Source organism: Passer domesticus, chromosome 1 (assembly GCF_036417665.1).
Source record: "Passer domesticus isolate bPasDom1 chromosome 1, bPasDom1.hap1, whole genome shotgun sequence".
In the NCBI taxonomy this organism is placed as follows: Eukaryota; Metazoa; Chordata; class Aves; order Passeriformes; family Passeridae; genus Passer; species Passer domesticus.
Window position 1 is genome coordinate 72,862,079 of NC_087474.1, and position 19,987 is coordinate 72,882,065.

General features: G+C 41.1%; 1 protein-coding gene across 4 annotated transcripts in view; it reads right to left on the reverse strand.

Annotated features, from left to right (window-relative positions):
• The window catches only part of ATXN1 (ataxin 1), a 344,115-nt gene that overhangs the window by 295,476 nt on the left and 28,652 nt on the right, over positions 1–19,987 (reverse strand). The window contains exons 2-3 of one of the 4 annotated variants that reach the window (XM_064423786.1): positions 15,403–15,531; positions 15,229–15,315 (exon numbers count right to left, since the gene is read on the reverse strand). The exons of 2 other annotated variants lie outside the window; for them this stretch is intronic. The gene's annotated coding sequence lies outside the window, so the exon portion shown is untranslated. Of the gene's footprint in view, positions 1–15,228; positions 15,316–15,402; positions 15,532–19,712; positions 19,804–19,987 lie in introns of those variants that run through there. One more of the 4 variants, XM_064423964.1, reaches the window with a different exon arrangement.

Consider the following 19,987-nt stretch of genomic DNA (forward strand, 5'->3'; position numbering starts at 1 on the left):
CCAAACCACTAACTTCAGCTGTAACTCCTGGGATTTGACTCAGTGGTTCAGTTTGGAGTGTCTTGCTGTAGCAGTGGCAGCCTTGAGGAAAGCAACGAGACTTATCCTAAGCCTTCTCCTGGAATCAGATTGCACAGCAACAAGGAATTCCTGGCACTGTGGTACAGTAAACAGTTATCCTATGTCCAGGATATAACACCAGAACAGATGATAATAAATAAACCACTTCAACAGGGCTGTGAAAAATGATCCATGACATATCTGTAGCATAGAAAATGTCATCTCCGAACGGGCTTGTCTGGATGCCTACAGGAGAGCACCAACTGTCTGGCTCAAATTTGCAGCCCACTCTTGGTACAGCAGTGTAAGCAGATTGGTGACTGACTAATTCTGCACAGCGGTTCCCTACCTGCGGAGCGCTCTTTCCAGCTATTAGTGTCACAGCGTATCAAACGGGCTGTCACAAACCTGTTTATCACCCTTGCCCAAACTGTGGCAGGTATCCAACAGCAGCTATTCAGTATGGATCTCTGCACACAGTAAGTGCAAGCTCTCTGGTAAGCTGCACCAGTGCATCTCATTCAGGACAGAAGTACAGCCCTCACGTATCCTGAGATCACCACAAATACATGGGATTAGAAGTGCAGCTTGTTACATTAAAAGCCTCTCTTCATGATCCCTTCAAGAGCAGTTCACAAAAGCCATCTCCAGCCTGGTGAGACCATGTTTCTTTCTACAAGCAGTGGAGAAGTGACCCTGATGGAGAACAAGGTCATCCAGAACAGAAGCCCAACCCAACCATCTCAGAGCCTTCTCTCCATTCACTGCTATGGAGCCTATGCACATACGCCCTCATTTCATGCTGTCAACTCTTAAGACTTTATCTCAGAGTATTTGATTTGCTTCTCTTGAAGGTCCTTTTCCTCGAGTCATTTAATTTTCCAATAATATATATTTGGTAAAATACACGCACACACACACACATATATATATATATATATATATATATATATATATAATTATTATAAAATACATAGGCCTTGCTGTTGTGGAGAAAACTTGAAAGTGTGAAGTCCAGAGATCAAAAAAAAAAAAAAAAGGAAAAAAAAAAAAAAAGTGGAGAAATCAAAAGGCAAAATAAAACAAACAAGATATGACCTCAGGATTTTTTAAAGCCGAGCTCATGACATGTCATGCCTTTACAGTAGCAATACTAACTTTGTTTTACTGAAACAGTCTAAGAAATAATTTGAAATTTGCAAATGGAATACTTACATTTGCCTTGTGTCTTTATCCAAAGATTTTTTTATTTTTCAAAATTTTTTCAATTTTTTTTTATTTTTTATAAATAAAATTTATAAATAAAAATTTGGCTTCCTCAAATTCCCACATTTATCAGAATTTAATTTTGTCATTTTAAGACAAAATGAGCTTTTGACTGCAGATTAGGGAAAACTCTGCCTCCTTTTAATATCTGCACATGTAAGAATTGTAATCAGTTTTCCCAAAACATTATGAGCACTGCCAGTGACAGTCACAGTTGCTTTAAGTAAAAAGGACTTCCAAAAGGTGTAAAACTCTGTTCATTCTCAACAAGCATCCAGTAAAATGACCATTTCAGAAACCATTTCTTTATCTTTAACGTCATGTCTAAAATTCTGGATGTTGCTCAGAGAAAGAAGCAGTCTTAAGTACATGCTGCCTTGTTAGCTGATGATTTACCCAACATGATATAAATATTCTAGGTCAGTTCCTATTTTCCTTCACCTGGATAATATTAGTGGAATTTCTCTTGTATTTTTCTATAATCACTAGATGAAAAGAGGGAAATGCTCCAACAATTTAAAATCGCTCACTTTTCCAAAGGAACAGATGATTGCAATACCTGAAGTTTACCCTACAACCACTACATCTGAGGTGAAGAGGATTTTATTTTTATTTCACTGTTGGAGCTCTTTGAACTACCTCAGACTGGATCTTTAAAAATTAATGCACATCTCTATTAACACCCATGTTCTCTAGTAAGAATTAATTAATGGAATTTATATTAAGTTCTTGGAAGAAATTTCACAAGGGGATCCCCCATACTACAGGCTGGCGTTCAGCCAGTAGCAGTAACTTGCACAGCACGTGAACAGGTCTCCAGCTCATGATCTGCAGACAAGGAATTGGCACTTCTGGAAATGCCATATCTTGTCCAGGCAGGCAAGTCCTAGACTCTGTTACAATCTCCTCTTTGCCTGGTGGAGCTTCAGGTTACAACATCAAGAGTTTTTTAACTTTCTGTAGCATCATAGGAGAGGAGCAAAGGAAGAACCAGTACAAACAGGGATTTGTGATCTGTTTTCCTAACTCCATGTGCTCTGTATCTTAAATGTCATATCACAAAGGAACCCTGGGACATGGGACCACAGGACATAGAGGTGATGAGGATATAACACAAGGTCTCTCTTCTGCCCTGTATTTTTCACATATAACTTCTGTAGTATTTTGAGAAATAAAAAAATACCCATTTTATTTGACATCTTCTGTGAACCACAGAAATCTATTCTGCATACCAGTGGTTACTTCTATTAGGAAATTACTCAACACACATTCAGTCTACATTTCCTTACACTAAGCTATTTCCTACACTAAGCTTTCTCTTAGTTCCAGCCTCTGGTTCATACAATTCACAGCCTTCTGGTTTTTGGCATTAAAATCTGAATATGATTAGCAGAGCATTGATGTAATCAACTTTCAGCTATTCAAAATTTATACAGGGACATTTTGTTTTCTGTTACTTTTTCTAGACTTATTGTTATGGTGAATAGCATTCTTTATTTACTCTCGAAAGGAGGATGAAGAGTCTCCCAAGGGGAAGAAACAACTTCCTAATACAAAAATAAAGCACTAGAGAATACAGTCCTGGCCCATGTATAAACAAATAGACAAGACATGTAAGAAACAATGAGAAAATGCTTTTTCCCTTGGTAACTAACACAAGCAGTGGCGTTTACTACTCCAGTTTTTCCCAATTTCCAAGAGGAAAACAGAGGAAACTTTTGTCTCCAGTCAAGTCCCCAAACTCATCATTTGATCTTATTGTACTACCTGAACCCTACAGTAATCCATGACCCATAATACAGTTTCTGTGCACCTATGCACATTCATAGCAGCAAGACCTTGTGGATTGTCACATAATTAATTTACCCATATTCCATAACCTAAATTGGTATTCTTCATACCACTGGTTAATATATAAACCTGACATACAAATACACAGATAAAGATCTCAGGTAACTGGTAAATACTTCGTCTGCTTAGCCACAGTGGGCTTGGGGCTGCCACAGCTATAGGACTGTCTGTATGCAAATAAAAAGATGCCTGAAAGGTTAAAGTGTGTACATACCATGTCAAACAGCCCTGCTATGAAAGAAAATATGGCAGCTCCACGTATGTGGGAATATGAGTTTCAAGACAAGGCTATAATCCCTGTTATGAAGTCCTCCAAATGGGCAGAGTCACTCAATTAGCTGCAAGGTGGGATTTGGTTCAAGATTAAGGCACTTAATATGTAGTCAGTGTATGAATTCCTACTATAGTCAAAAGAACCTACTCAATACAGTCAATGAAGCTTATAGAACTATTCTGCTGACAGCTGAGAAGTGTCTGCTCCAAGGTAAACTAAACCACATGATTCCATAAACTCTACTGATTTAACTGTCATTGACTACAATGGGAACTGAACAGGAACATGACTTTGGTTCTAGAAATTTATACATAAGTATCTACAGTTACAGTAGTTCTCTAAAAACCTCATCTAGAGTTTTGATCCAGGACAAAATTCTGCTCCAAATGGCAGGAGGAACTCCACATGGAAGATGACTTGCAGAACCAAAGGCTGTGTTAGGATTGTGAGACTTAACATTTGGATGCACACGGTGAACAAAACCTCTGGGATCATCAGTGAACAACTTGCTGAAGATGTTGGCTGCACCACTCAAGAGACATAAACATTGAAAGCTGCTTGCTTCCAGAAGACTCTGGTAAAGAGGCACTCACATGAGTGACTTTATTTAAAGCAGCATTCTAAACATTTCCACAGTTGCTGGGTTTGGCCATGCTTACTTAGACTGACAGTCTGGTCAAAGATGGACCAAGAGTCCCATGGATGCCCTGCAGATGCATGTAGCTGTGGGAATGCAAAACTGGGTACTCAAGTCTAGTGAAGTGCTAGAGGCAGCCTCAAGGACAACATTCCTTTTACCTCCAGTACAGCAGCACGTGTATAGGTCTGCAATGTGTGAGCACCATTTCTGCACCTTGCTCTTAGCTGCACCTACACCTCCTGCTCTGTGACAACAGAACAGCAGTGGTTCTGACCACAGGTCCCAGATGCTGAATTCACAGTGCTTCCCACAGCTGCAGTCCCACTGAAGCAGGAGGATCAGTATCTAAAGCATCAGGGTAATCTAGGGATAACTAGATCTAGAAACATACAGAAAAAGATCAGAAGATGTATTTGAATTAACTGGTTCCTCCTCTTCCTTTCCTTGCCAATCCCCTTCTTGCAAGAGAATATGTCATCAGCCTCATAATTACAACACCCACATCCCTATTACCATAAGAAAAAAAGCAAGGTAGATGCCCTTTATGTGCCCTTTCCAAGTCTTCTGCACATTTCATGCTACTCCCCTAGACATAATGGGCCAGAGTTAACCTGTTTCCTCACCTGATGACTTTGTGACAACTCTCAGCAGACACCGTCTGCAAAAGCCTTTTCCCTGCAACACGGCAGAGCCAGCCTGCAACAGATCTATTCATAGAGCAAGAGAGAAAAACCTTCTCAGGATTGGAGGCTCCTAGGTGAGCAGTGACAGTAACTGATCCAAATGTTTCCCTTGCATTGTATGATCAGCAAGAATGTGTGTTTTCATTTGAATTTTCACCCTTTAGTTTTCTGCATCTGGTAAATACTGGCAAAGTAAATGTTAAGATGTCAGCTCTCTCTCCTAAGAAGTGATTGACAGTCCCTGAGTGCTCTGGGCTTTTTATAACCAATGTGACTGACAGCTTTTAAGTGGAAGCACTTCGTGCAAGTTTCAAATGTTAGTTGTCTGCACGAATAACACGGAATATTGGCTTTTCTTGTATCTATCTAATGGCATTTCTTCCTGCGCCAGCAGCCGCTCTAAACCCTCAGTTGTTAGAAGAGGGGGAAAAAAAGTCTGTGTTCTCCGCTCTGCACATTTCCAAAGCTCTCAGTGTAACAAAAGGCAGAATAAACCAATGCCTGTACTTTAAGTTCTTGCATTTCAAAGCAGTGCAGCAAATAATTAATTTATCTTTGTATCAGGCTTAGCTAAAAATGATGGCGTCTTGTACAGTAATATTTCTATTTTATTATTTTCAAGCACTGTGCACCAAAACCAGTTTCAAGAAATCCAACAGTATTATTAGTCTGTCAATGCATCCAAGCAAAGTGCTAGCAACCATGCTACTGAGTCCAGGATATCTCTTGCCGTGCTCCTCTAATAACTAAGGAAAACAGATACACTAAATACTAGACATAAAATTTAATGTACATACCAGAAATGTACATGCTACTTCTCAAACAAATGTGCCAAAATTAGCATCTTGTACAATTCTGCATTTGAAGTCCAAGCATAGATAAAAGTCAAAATAGGGAATTTAGTGCATGAGAAATTGTTTGATTAAAGGCACCTATTTTTAGTTTGCAACAGGCAAGCAATTTAAGTGTTGTTAATAAGCACGTTTCAACTGTGAGAGTAATTTGTAAAAATGTTGCTGGCCCTTCTACCCAGCAAAGAGACTAAAGATTTAAACAGTCTTCATTTACTGGAAAAGTTTCCCAGAATGGATTTGAAGTAGAAGGAGTTGAAGGACAACCTGTTTTTCAAAGGTACAGAAATATCCATCATTTTATGTATACTTCTACACTGAAGGATTTTAATTTTGTATTTCTTCTACACTGTGTAACTCTGGAAATGTTTTCAATGTGAGCACTTCAGTGCGAATCAATCAAAAAACATCTTGTGCCTTCTGAATAAAGTAAGAAGATAGAGGCTTTACATAAAGGTAGGCCACTCAAGATTAAAAAGCCCATTACCACAGAAAAATCAAAGCGTGAGATCCCTTTGTCCTTAACCATCATCATGAAGATCAGGTGAAGGAGCACTCCCTTGATTCTTCCACTTTCCAACACTCAGTGCTCAGCACCCCTATCACCTCTATCCAAAAGTCTGTGTGCTGCCTGACAGCAGTGAGGGCACAGCTGAACCACCAGCCAGCCAGAGTCGTGCCATCCCTAAGTGTTCCTCTCTCCTGACTGACACAGCCTGCAGCTCACGTGGATGATGCAGGGTACATACGAGAGAAACCTGCTCTTCAGTTCCCTCACAATTTCTCTTTGCTGAAATGCACCTCTGCCTAGAAATAACCTTGGGGGCTCAGGAAAGTGAAGCTGCAGTTAGTGAAAACACTGGGACACTATTTAGATTTTGCCATTCCAACATAAGAATACTGTTGGAATACGGAACGAACATTTCCAAATCTGTAAACCACGCATTCCTCTTAGTGGAGAGCCTCTGGCCTCCTACAGAAGAGAAATCAGTTGTATACTATGTGATATTCATCTCACTTTCATGGCTAAGGCGCAAGATTTTTATAGTTACCTTTTCTTGTTCAGTTACATTACTTCAGTGCTTTTTTTTTAAGGAATCTATGTAGCCATAATTTGTTAACTGTACAACATAACCTACTTAGAGAATAATACAATTTCCTCTTCAGCTTCTCATTTTTCTCAACTTTAATGCAGCTGTGTAAGACTCTCCTCTCTCCAGAGGGCAGACAATAATCAGATTAGGTTGGTATCTTTATGACACTGACCTTAAAGTTCACTTAATTTTTTCTCCCATCCTCCCCCACCAGCCTTTCTTAAGTCCTTTCCAATACATTTTTTACTGTTGAATACACCTGAAAATAGAAAATGGACACAGATTAATAATGTTACCTTATTTATCAGTGTGCAAAATAAACAAATTACTGCTCAGCAAATGTAGAAAGATATTTTAATCTTTAGTACCAACTGTGTTCATTCATTTGCTTTCTTTTTATATAGAAAAAAATTAATCCTAGTAAAAATTAGAAAAGAGAGTACTAGTTTTATTTTCTTTAAAGAAAATGAGTGAAGTCAATCCTCCTAAGGAACAAAAAACTTCTCTAAGTTTTGGAGAGCAGTGCTTTATTTATACTGGTTTTAGGTAGTATAAACTGTTAAGAATTTTTGTGTTCCCTCTATGTAATTGACTTAAACATGCGCAGCAACATCGATTAATCTAAGCCACATAATTTCCTGGAAGTGTTTTCTTTATATCAATGTTTTTCAGGCTGCAAATTACAGCCCAAACAGAGCTAGTGAAAGTTCTACAGAACTACAAGTTATTTTCTCAAATTTCCAAAACCTCCTGCTCCCCACAAACAAGTGGTAGTAAAAAAGGAAGAAGTATGTCTGCACTTGAGTGGTTTAAAAAAAAAAAAGGAAGAGGAAAATTTTCCCATGGATATAAGTGTTGCAAGTTTCTACATCAAGTAATTTGAATTTAGAATACTTTTAAGTTCCTTCCTCCTCAAACTGTTCACTTCATCACTAATATGCACCACCTGCATTTTTAGAGGCTGGAAACCCAAGATTAGATCTGACAGCATGCATTTGCTAAAATAACACATTCATATATTTTACTCGTTATATTAGCTAAGATTTATTGCTGAACATTGCACTTGGCATCTGCTAGACACACTGAAACTGCCAAGGTTAGCTACACGGGAGTTTTTCCTGACCCCAACCTTCCTTCCAGGAGAATATTATTAAGATGAAGAATCCATACTTTGTATTGGGCATATGATGATTACAATACAATCAGCAAATAAAATGCTCTTATGAGATTACTTAATTATCCCTCCAGTAAAATAAAGAAGTCCTAGAAAATACATAATGTGAAAAATAAAAGATAATTCTAGATTTTCACAGAATTCTTCAGCTTACTGTAACAAAACTTCAGTTACAGGAAAGTCAGTGAGCTGGTCAGCAGCAGAGTATGAATTCCTGAGCTATGAAATGGGAGAAGATAGAGGCTTCTTAAGCCCAGCAATGCTGGTTTTTAAAGCTGAGACTTTCACCTTTACATAATGAAGCTGGAAGAACAGGTTCCAGCTACTGCACTCAGTAAGAAGAGAATGTTCAAAGAGATGTGGTATAAATAAACATGGAATTAAGAAATTTGTCCTTGTTTTATGGTATAGCCATGTACTGCTGGATAAGACTGTTCCATACACCACCAAGTATGTGACTTTGGAGGAATGTAGGTTTATATACCCAGTATCTGTCAGGTACTCTGAAAAGAGCATGTCATCACTTAGTTTTGTTCTGGTTTTTAATGGTGAAATTCCCTTCATTCTTCAGAGTGGGTTCTGTCTGGTGTAATCCAGGATTGTTCACAGACTGATATTTCTGCAAGACAGCGGGGTTACACAAAGGCTCTGTGGCCTTCCTGACTCAGCGAGGAATATGTTGGTAGGGCTGGAATGAGTCGGCCTGTTTGGAACTGCTCAGGGACCACAGAATTACATGAAGAATGTCTGTAGTGACTCAGAGACATTGTGCTTGCAGAGGTAGTTGGGACTAACCTTTCTTTGGTGAATGCCTGGTGATGTGTTTAAGGTGCAGCAGAGATTAGAGAAAATAATCTTAAATTGGCAAGGGATGATCTGGAAAGTTCAATAACAAACACGGGCAGCTTGCAACCTTAACAAGAAAGATTTTTTTTCCCCTATCAGCTATGTTATGTAAAAGAGAGAGAACATATATATAATTCAAAAAGGTATTAGAAAGCTAGGATTTCAAATCACTGAGGTTTTTTTTAAATGTTCCTGCTTCCCTATTCTCTTCTCTTCTACATATCCCAGATCTGTCATATCTGTAAAAAAGGAAATAAGAGTAAAAAATTCCTATCCTTTGGGAAAAAATTGAGTTAGTATAATGCAATATTCTCTAGCTAGCCGTCAACAGCCATAACAACTGCTTAGCTGTAACAGCTTCCTGATCCACTTTTCGAGGAACTCATTCTTGAGCTGACATATTCTAGTGACGATACCTAGGCTCAGGGCCTCTAGAACCTAATTTTAAAGTGGAAGATAACTTTAGCTCAGTTACATTTTGACAGGCCTATGAATAACATACAATTCAACCCCATGAACTGCATGCAGTGATTATTACAAAGCCAAGCTGTCTCTGTAGAGTTACATTTTCTTTACTATGCATCTCCATTGAAGATCAAGGGATTTTTTTAAAGAATATTCCTGGGGAGCTCTCAATCCCATGGTGATATGAACAAGAGTAGGTACACATCTCCAAGTTACAGCTCAAAGAGGCCTGCAAGTTACCTAAGTTATTACTGCACTCCGCTCATATCTTTAAATTTGCATTCAAAACTGTAAATGCTAGGAACAATCTTTATTCGCTTATTTGTCTTGTTGCTGGTGAGATGGCAGAGGATCCAAGACCATGGAAAATACATCTGTTGGGGTAACAAGATGTCTCTTACCAGCGGCTAACTTACATTTCCTAAGTACTCAAGCCAGTCTTATAGAAGACATCAGAACCAAAAAGCTTCCACCAGAAAATGAATGTGTAAAGAAGGTGGCCTATTTTAGCACAATACCAAAGCAGAGTGGTAAGAACAGAGCCAGTAGGGAAGGACAAAGTTAACCAAACCCATCTAGGACTGTCAGAAGAGAATCATGTGCTGCTCTAGATTAGCAGAAAGACCCGCAGTCCCAGTAGGTAAAAAGCTAAGGAAAGTTGGGTCAGAGCAAATGTGGTCAATTAGGTAACAGAAAATGGCTTCTTGGCCTGAGTGTGGACAGGAAGCAACTTTAACTGAAAATGCCTTCTTTGGTTAGACAGACTAACTAGTGTTTAGAAACCAAGCTAAGAAAGCACTTTGGTCTCAGCTTAACACTGTCCCTGTGGGTAGCCCCATTTGTTTATTTTGTCTTGAACCTTCCAACATCCCCTTTGCACAAATCATCTGGTCTACAAACTCTTGGGCACTGTCCTCTCTTCAACCACGGCTTTCCGGCTTCTTCACAAAGCTCCAGGCCTATTATATTTCAACCTGCTTGTCATAAAGCCTAACAAGCTCTTTCAATAGCTTCCTAACACTTGAGAGTTACTGAGCTTTTAATGCTTCCTCAGCTTTACTTAAAAGAGGCTGGTATTGGAAAACCTAATATATTCAATGTGACAGGGATGGGTTTACAAATATACTTGTCTGGTTTCTATTGACATTTAAAAACAATGTTAGTGACAAAAATGTAATTATTCCTAAATTATGGAAACAAGGAGCCAGGCAAACTGAATGAACTTTTTTTGAACCTCTATTCATTTCACTTCAGATTTTGGCAGAGGGTTCTGCTGGTTTCTATTTTATCCTAACCAGTTTATCCATGTTCCAGACTTTATATGTTCTCTGGCTGTAAAGCTTTCCTGTGGAATTTACCCATTGCCGCAGAATTGTGCTGGAGAAATCCAGCTCAGCTCTGAAAAATAAGAGAATTTTCTTGTGCTCACATGTACAGATAAAATCGAGAACATGCTCTGAAGCATATGCTGACATAGTTCACTCTCCATCATGTTTCAGGCCGCTTCAAATTGCAGTTCTGAGAGGTGTGAACTACCTCATCAATTTCAGCTGGGGCTGGAAGGATTTCCTCTTCCAATCTTTAGAGTCTACTGATTTGCACTGTGTCATGGAAATTCATAATTTTTGCTACAGAATTCTGTTTTACTGCAGTCTAATGCATTGTTTCCTTTCTCCTGACTTTTCAAAAGTCCACCTACACAACTGCCTCTTCCTTTCCAATTGCAGTGGGCACAAATTGAAATAGAGGGAACTCCATTTAAATACCCTTTTAAGACAGAACTTTTACTGCAGGTATGATTGGAGACTGGCACAGGCTGCCCAGAGAGGATGTGGGGTCTCCATGGTTGAAGATACAGAGAACATGACTGGAAAAGGTACCTGGGCAGAGCTGAGCACTGGGTGTGGAGTATTTCCAGTGGTCTCTTTCCATCCCAGCTGTTTTGCAACTGGGTGAATCTCCCCATGGAGGAAGATGTTTGCTGTATTTTAGCATTTGTTCTGCCTACACTGCTCTACAGTCCTCTCCAGCAACCACCCAGGGACATAATGAGCCTATAGAGGTCAAGTCCACAGGTGTCAGCCTACCAATCCATACACTGTCCTACTGCAGATAGAAAATGATACATCAGCAAAGCCCTAGAAAGAAATTTTCCTGACCAAATGGAAGGGTGCGAAGCATTCATCAGAATTGCCTGGGTAGGAAGTGGAGAGGTGCGTTGATGAATACTGCCATCTCTCCAGCTGAATGAATTCACAGAAAAGAGAAAAACACTAAAAGAACAAAGACCAGTTTTGGTGCAGAAAGATTAGAGTACTCCCACAGACATAGAAGAGGTGATGTTTTGGCAAGGAATCTATGAGTCAATGAGCTGTGTACATACCATGACCTCCACAAACAGCTGTGTTGACTGGATTAATTTCTGGTTCTTCCTACCTCCCAGTACAGCAAAGGAAAGCTGAGACTTGTGTAACATAACAGAAGGCACTTCAGTGCCCACTTTTAGCTGCACAATGCACACTCTCAATCCATTTATTCCATCACTGTTACATTTTGCCTTAAACTGTGGTGGGCTTTTGCTTGAACCGATTTAGCCTTATCAAATTTAAGTACTGTGTATCAGCTACTCATCCAGGCTCCCCTCAAAACAAATCAAAACAGGCAGATGTCTCAGAGTATCTGAGGCAGGTGAAAGAAACAGAGGTTTAGAGAAGGTTGTTGAGCATCTAGGTTTCAGTGGAGAAGAACTTTTAGATACCAAAAATTGGTTCACGAGCTTCCTATGGTGGGCACTCACCTTGTCATTGTCACAACACTACAAACAAACAAACAAACAAACAAACAAAGCATTCCAAGTTTAGTTAACTACCACAATAAATATTTTTAAGCTACCCCCCAACACCAATCATCTGAGGTGGAGCAATGCAAACTGAAAAGTCTATTAGCAACTAAATATTTTAGTCTATCTACGAGGAGCCCAAACAAATGTTCTGGTATCTCCTGTTGGCTGCAGCTGGTAAAATGAGAGTAAAGGCTGGTCACCACATTTTCTGCCGTTGTCTAAGAAGCAGCAGGTAGGGATCAGAAAGTACTTTAGAGTCACCACCAGGAGCTTCACAATGGACCAAAGAAAATTCAAGATATACTTCATTAACAACTAGAAATGAACCAGGGGCGGGAGTGGTGAAAATCAATCTTCAAAACCATTAAGAAATGAAAGCTACCTGTGAGATACCGTGACAGCAAAAGTTCCAAAATTGAATGAAGCATGAAAATTGCTTTGGAAGAGTAGGACACAGGTGGGAGTCAGAAATCTTTTTGCCTAATTTTGTCTCTGATGCACTGAAATGACTTTGGCAGATCTTTTATACCCTTTGTGCCTCTGTATCCACATCTGTAATTCAGATCACAGCTAACCTGGTAACGTTTATCTCACAAGGACATAGAAAGGCTTGAAAGTTGAGATCCATGATGTGGCTTAGGAAACGCAATTATTTTAAAATTGAGCACTTGGGAGATGATCAATAACAGTGCTGAACAGCATTATAAAATCAGAAAGGGCATACTCAGGCAGGGGCTCAAACAGCTGGAACTGAAGAAGTGTGTCCCCAGCTTAATTCTTCATGAAGACTGGGACCTCTGTTCACTTCCAGAAGCACACACACCAGCTGCCAGCCATATTGTGCTATTAATCAATGCCTAAGCACAAACCAAACAACAACAAAACCAAACTTCCCATGCCCCACACAGCTGTGACCTCTTGCACCTACACCACAAAGGTCCAAAATATCTTTCTTTGGTGGGAACAAGTGTCCTGAAAGTAACCAATCCATAGCGTAAGGAACTGCAAGAGCAGCAAACTGCAAACCACCCACAGACACTCAGATGACACCATAGGTAGGAATTCAGCCCTACAGGATGTGGCCTCATTAAAAAATGATGCACCCTGAGCAAGCCACTTGCTGAAGGTGATACAAGGAAATGCTGCAGGATTAATTTATATTCCTACCCCTCTTCAAACATCATCTGTATACAAAAAAAAAACCAACATGAAACATAAAGTAATTGAGTTACCATAATGAAACACTGCAATGTGAGCTGATAGGTAATAGTGTCCTTAAACTAGACAAGAAGACTTATTTCCTTAAAGACTCAGTTCAAATGCATTAGTGTTAACTAATGACAGCAGGAATTTAATCCCATTTACAACAGGCTGTTTTCGCTATCTGTGAAAAGCTGATGTAGTTAAGCCATGGGAAACTGAAGAAAGTTACTGGAATTAGTGAGGGTGCATATGTTTCTGGGTTTCTAGGAAGGCTGAAGTATGAGAAATTCACAAATGTGTGGAAACTTTTGATAGCATTCCAGTTGAAACAAACTTGCAACAAACCCTGCAGAGAGGTTCATTCAACAGGATGAGCTAAGCAAGAAAACAGTCAGTTCTGGCTAGTTGCACGGATATTAGCAGCAGCTGTGAACTCAGTAAACAGCCCTGTTTTCTGGTTGTCAAAGAGCTGCAAAAGCAGATGTGAAATGCATCAAAAATAGGTCACAAACAGAAAACATGCAAGGGAATGCATCAGTATGAGAGTGACCTGAAAATAAGTAATGCTGAACATCTCGGTAGTGTTTAGTCCTGAAGCGTACGCAGCTCAGAGCAGCACCCAACAACAGGCTGCTTCATGGGGTTCTTATGACAGGACCCTCCAGCACTGACTGTGTGAGAAGGGTGCGGCACTCTCAGCAGCTGAAGCGTCAGACACAAGGAAAGGTACTGAACTGCACTCTGCTTTCCTTTGACATTGGTTTTCTGAGAGAGGCTTTCACTCCTGTCCTTCTCCTCACCCCCAATCCCAAACTCTATAATTAACTCAGACTGAGGCATCATAATGAGCCAAGCGTGGAATTTGCCACTACAAACATATTACAAACTCACTTTGTCTGATAGGCAGCCCTCACACCATAGTCATTCCTCCAGGGACTGGAATCATCGCCAACGTGGTAATTACATTCCCCCTTTTTTTCCTTTCCCTTTTTAAAAGCCCATAGAACCCATTCCTTGTAATTCTGTCACATGGAGATCCACTCAGATCTACTTCTAGGACTCTTGCAGTACTTAAAACACTGAAGTTCCTTTACTACCAGATATATGAAGGAACAAGATTAAACTCCAAAGGGCAGGCTAAGAAAGATAACATACTTGGGCTATAACAGGACTAAACAAGGCACTGACGTGTCCCATCATTGCCCCGGTGAGCCTCTGTGGCCTTCACAGTGCAGGTGTGGGATCATCTTTGGCCAAGTGCCTTCAACAAGCTGAGTCCAAGCACCGTAGCCTCAAGCAGGCTCAAATACTCCCCACAGTCTGCAGGGAGGACAGACACTCTCCTTTATTGGATTGCTTTTACTTCCATTGCCACGGCAGGTTTTACCCCTCCACATCCTGAAGACATTGTATCACAAGCATTAATACAGTAAGACTTATCAGACAAAAAACCCCAAAAGAAACAAACAAAACAAGGCTGTTGATATATTCCATACATGGTAAGGTCGGTCAATTCTTATGTTTAACCGGGAACACAGGTCTTAGGTAAGTATTCAGCAACTAAATCCCTTAAGCAGCAATGGCTCTGAAACAGTGTTTAACACAGAAACACTGAACAGACTTCATGCTATTAATGTTTTAGACCGGCAACCAAGCTTCCAGAACTTGTCTTCTCTCCTTCAGAGGAAGGGAGGAGAAAAAACCCCACTCATATCCAACTTAAAAGAAACCCTTTGTGGCTTGCATTCAGTTGGAAGCCTTTGCTGAAACAAATGTTCATTTTAGCATGGATTTCTTAGAGACCAGAATCTAGGGTGAAATGTGGTAATTGACAACAAGGTTAAAAATGGCAAGATAAACATAACAATCATTGCTATCAGCAGTTACATGACAGTGCTCCAAGGCCCTTTTTTTTTTTTTAAGCTAGTCAGCTTTTGTTATTATCATTCATCTAAGCAATAACTCAAAAGCAGTCATACTTCCTGAAGCTAGCGGTCTGAATCCTGGAGGCTGAAGCATGCTGCTGCACTCCGCTCTTTTGAAGAACAGTTTTCTTCAAAAGGAGCCTACAGAGGGAGAACAGAAAGCTGTTACTTTCCTACAAGGACATAAAAGGATTGTTTCATTCTTTCAGAAGAAATTGGGCTACGTACTTGTACTCAGTTCTTGGCCAGCTTGTTCCCTCCCCTCCTCATGGGGCAGCACGTTACACACATTTGGCCGCTGCTCTCCGAGTGCCACAAGTGCTTTCATTCCAGTGGGGATGTGAGTTTGTGAAGCAGCTTGAGTGGGGAGGGACAGCAGCAGATTTAAACTTTGCTGACAAACCATTTAAGAACATACTTTCTGTCTCTACAGGTTGCAGCTCTCACTTCCAAAAACAGAGCAATATGCATTTTTACCAAGTAAATATCATGCAGACAAATCAGATGGTAACTATTTCAGAAAACTTGGCCTAAGTTCCGTTTACAAAATGCTTTCCAAATGTTCCATATTTGCAGAATAAAGATAAAAACTCTGATCTTTGTAGTCTGAATTTGTCTGCTTGGTTTACTTTTCCTTTCTGGCCTAAACAGAATTTTTATGTATACGACTTCTGATTTAATACAGCAAATCTAAATAAATCCCAATGAAAGAACTGTCAGCTGACAAGGTTTGGCTCAGAATTTGGGGCTTCTAACACTTGAACTCTATTTTTTCAAGTTGCTTTCAGATGCACTTGGGCTGGACTGAAAACAAATCCCATAAACTTCTTCCTTAAATTTTTATTGACTTAGTGAGAGAGAAATCCTTCCTCAAAGACAACTCATAAACTGTTTGTCATCAAATGCTGTTACAGTCAGGCACTGAGTTACCTCTTTGCTGTAATCTGTTGATAGAATGTTTGAAGCATTTCCCCAAGACTTCTACTAGCTGCAGCATGTTTTGAAAATCTGAAATGGCTTACTTCAACGTGCCTGCAATGATCTGTGTTTGTCTAGTAGGAAGCATAAGGAAGTGAATGATTAATTACACTCTTCCCAGTAATTTAGAAGTGCTGATGAATGCCAGGAAAGATTGTAATGAGTACTGAAAAAACCCCAAAGGCAATACATTGGAAGCCTTATTGTTGCTTTCAACAGACACAAAATAATTAAGTTTGCTAATTAGACATCACCTTTCAAAAAATAAGTAACAACAGGTACATATTATGCTGTCCATATTTTTGTGCAAAAATCACAAGCTGAGCACATGCAATTGTAGCCAACAACTGTTCATCATCACAACCCAGCAGCTTAATCTCAAAATTAGCAATGTACATAGACATACACACAGTCAGATAACTTCTCTTCAGTAGACATCTTTCAGTCTGTCATTCACTAAGCAGCTCTGTGCTTCAAGTGCATTCTGTGGCGAAACAAGCAGAAAATATTTCTGTGTTTCACTGTCATCTCAAACTAGGAGATCATGTAAGATACTTGATTCTGTTATTGGGTTCACGTAATCTTTTGCACAGATCAGAAGGGAAAGCTGCCCATTTGGGAAAATAAAACATGACTACACAGTTCATTCAGTTATTTGGAAAGTGTTCTAAGCTGTTAATTATGTACATCAAGTATCTGTACAGGATTGGTAAAGTTGAGGATTTTCTCTGAAACAACTCAAAGACATTTTGTTGTTCTAGTCACGCTGTATTATTTTCAACACCGTATTTTATATAATTAGTTAGCTTAAAAACTGTACAAGGTTTCATATCTTTACTTAATCATGTAATTCTTTACTGTGAGGGTGGTGAGGCAGTGGAACAGGTTGCCCAGAAAACATCCGTGGCAGTGTTCAAGGCCAAGCTGGATGAGCCTTTGAGCAGCCTGCTCTGGTGAGAGGTGTCCCTGTCCACGGCATTGGGGCTGGAACGAGAGGATCTTTAAGGTCCCCTTCCAACACAAACCATTCTATGACCCAATGTGGTTTGCAGATTTCCATGAATTTGAGTGAACTGGTTTTCAGAGTTTATGCTTCAGAGAGCTAACAGGAAAAATGGAAAGTTGGAGCCTCAGAAACCACCACCCTAGCCCCCCCTCCCCCCATATATTTTTTATCTTTCTTATCCCTCTTGATTACTCACTATGGTGTTGTGGTTGAGGAACACATTCAGGTAAAAAGTGAGCCTGACATTATCAGGAAACAATTCTCTTTGGGAACTATCCAGTATCGATTCCTTTTTGTTCTTTCATCCCCACTCTTCCCCTGCACAGCATTGTCACTTTGAAGCAGCACCTTTAAGGGGTAAGTTCCAGCCTTTTTCCTTAAGTAAAAAAAAATAACCAAACCAACCAGCTGCAGTGTCAGAATACAATCCAAGCATAGTAACAAGCCATTTTCCCATTGCAGCATCTATGCTTGCTAAAATAAGCTCCTGAAACCCAAAGTAAAGCACAAGGTATAAGCAGAGACAGAATAGAACAGGCAGATGTGTCGCTACTCTGAATGCCTATAAAGACGAGAGGTTTTCTCAAGCTGCAGAGGAAGAAGATCAAGTGTCGTGCTGCCGGGTTACACAGCAACATGCCACAGGGGAAAAAAATCATCCACACATCTGAGAGGCTACAAACATCAAGGCAGGGCTTGGCATGTATCAAAAGGACATGCTAAACAAAATTCCCAGAAAGATGTATGGAGCCACTTCCGATGCACTTTAGGGCACGTGCCTTAACCCTGCAGGGGTCACCAGCCTTCCAAAGAGCACCCTGGACACAGAGCACAGTGATCAGAGATGCTGCCCGCGCCCTCCCGGGCAGGGCCAGCCCAGGCCCCATGGCAGAGGGATGGCAGAGGTGGCCGGAGCAGCACAAAACACCAGCAGGGGACCCAGAGAGAAAGGACAGCCATGGGCTGTGCGCACGCTCCTGGGGGAGCCCTTTCATGCCTCCACGTGGAGCAACACGCAGCCGATTGTGCGCAGGGCTTTGTGCTGCACCTACTGCAGGGCTCTCACAGCCACAGAACTGCGGGGAAATTCCCATCACGCACCCAGGGGACAGAGCAGGGAGCACGTTTTTAACTGCCTCTGGAAACGTTCAACCCAGCCTGGCAGGTTGAAGAGGCAGATGCGAACTGTCTCCCCATCCCCTCCGGCTTCAGCAACAGTCTAGCGCCAGTGTCCTTCCCCAGGGCACATCCTTCGAGTTCCCCAGGGAACAAGGGCTGTGCCTGAGCTGAGGCCCAGCGAGCAAACAAGAGCCCCCCTCCCAGAGAGAATGAGTATGCAGCCAAGAGCAGGGGAACCAACAAGGGATGACCATTTGTAGCTGTCACCTCCCTTCTCAGCACTTACAGATTTACACAGACTGCTTGTTCTGCCTCAAAAGAGCAGAAGTCACTTGCCAGAGCACCCTCAAGTTCCAATTAACCCAATTAACAACCTCACCATACCCCGTGCAAGACAAGGCTGACCTTCAAGGCACACACACCAACTTCATATCCACGGACCCTGAGTGAGGGAATTTGGTTGCCCTCACAACACATGGATGCTTCTGCTTTGTGAGAGAAGTGATGGCTGGAATCAACTGAGGGGTCTCTAAGAGCACTCTGAATCCTCAGTCTGGACACTGGGGGAACAACCAGGAGCAACCACTGGGACCTGAGGCTCACACTGCTGACATGCAAAGGGAATTCCAAAGTTAGGTGATGTTATAACCTTTGCTATGAGAAATCCTGCTGAAACTTTTATCAATGCAGAAATCCAGAATTTCCTTTCTAAGATGTCAGAGACTAACTGAACAGAGACAACCTTGTCCAAGCCCTAAAAAATGCTTCATGGCACATGGAGGACAGATATTTGCTTAAATTAACATATAAGTAGTAGAATACTATTAAGTAGTAGTGGCATTACTATTAAGTTACTTCATAGTTACTTGAAATCAGGTGACTGAAGAAGAGGCTTTATCTAGGAATAAAAGCTCACCTGTTTTTTTCCTCCAATAAAAAACATTGCTGTAAGGATTCCAGCCTGGAAAAAACCCCCTACGCTACAATAAATGTAGAAATGCTCCCAAGGATTTTGTAAGTCCACGCTGCAGGCACTGAAGAGCAAATGTGACCACTACATATTATATTAGACATAATATCACACTGAAATGATATTTGCATTCACTTCAGTGTGGCAAACTGTGGAACGTGTGACTAAACAGGAGGGAATACACAGAGGGCCAGAAAGGCTGAAGGGGTTGGGAAAACACTGATGAAGAGGAAACGTTAAAGTACTTTTTTGCTTAGTCAAAGAAAGAAGAAACAAGAGATGGTAACATGTTTCCAAAGTGTAAAAAGTTGGGCTTTTAGACACTAAATGATTACACATGACCCTTTGTACACGTATTAGAGCAGAGAGGATTGAGATATTACGAGGAGAGCCTTTCCAGCTCAAGGTATAATTACACCGTAGAACCCAGGGGGTCGTGCTATCCTCCTCGCTGGAGGGGCTCACATCGGAAACTCATCTGTCAAGACAGTTTAAGCGCAGATCCTGCCTAAAACCGGGCGAGGCACGGGCTGACCTCCTGAAGGGCACTGCGGGCTCGCCCTCAGCGTGCCGCAGCCGCCAGGCCCCGCTGTCCCGCGCGGGGGACAGCCCTGCGTTCGGCCCCTGCGCGGCCGGACCCCAGCGAGCAGCGGCGCGGGAGGTCCTCGGGGCCACCGCCGGACCGGGGACGGCACACGGGGCGCTGCTCCCGCTCCCGTGCCGGGAATTATTCTTAGTCT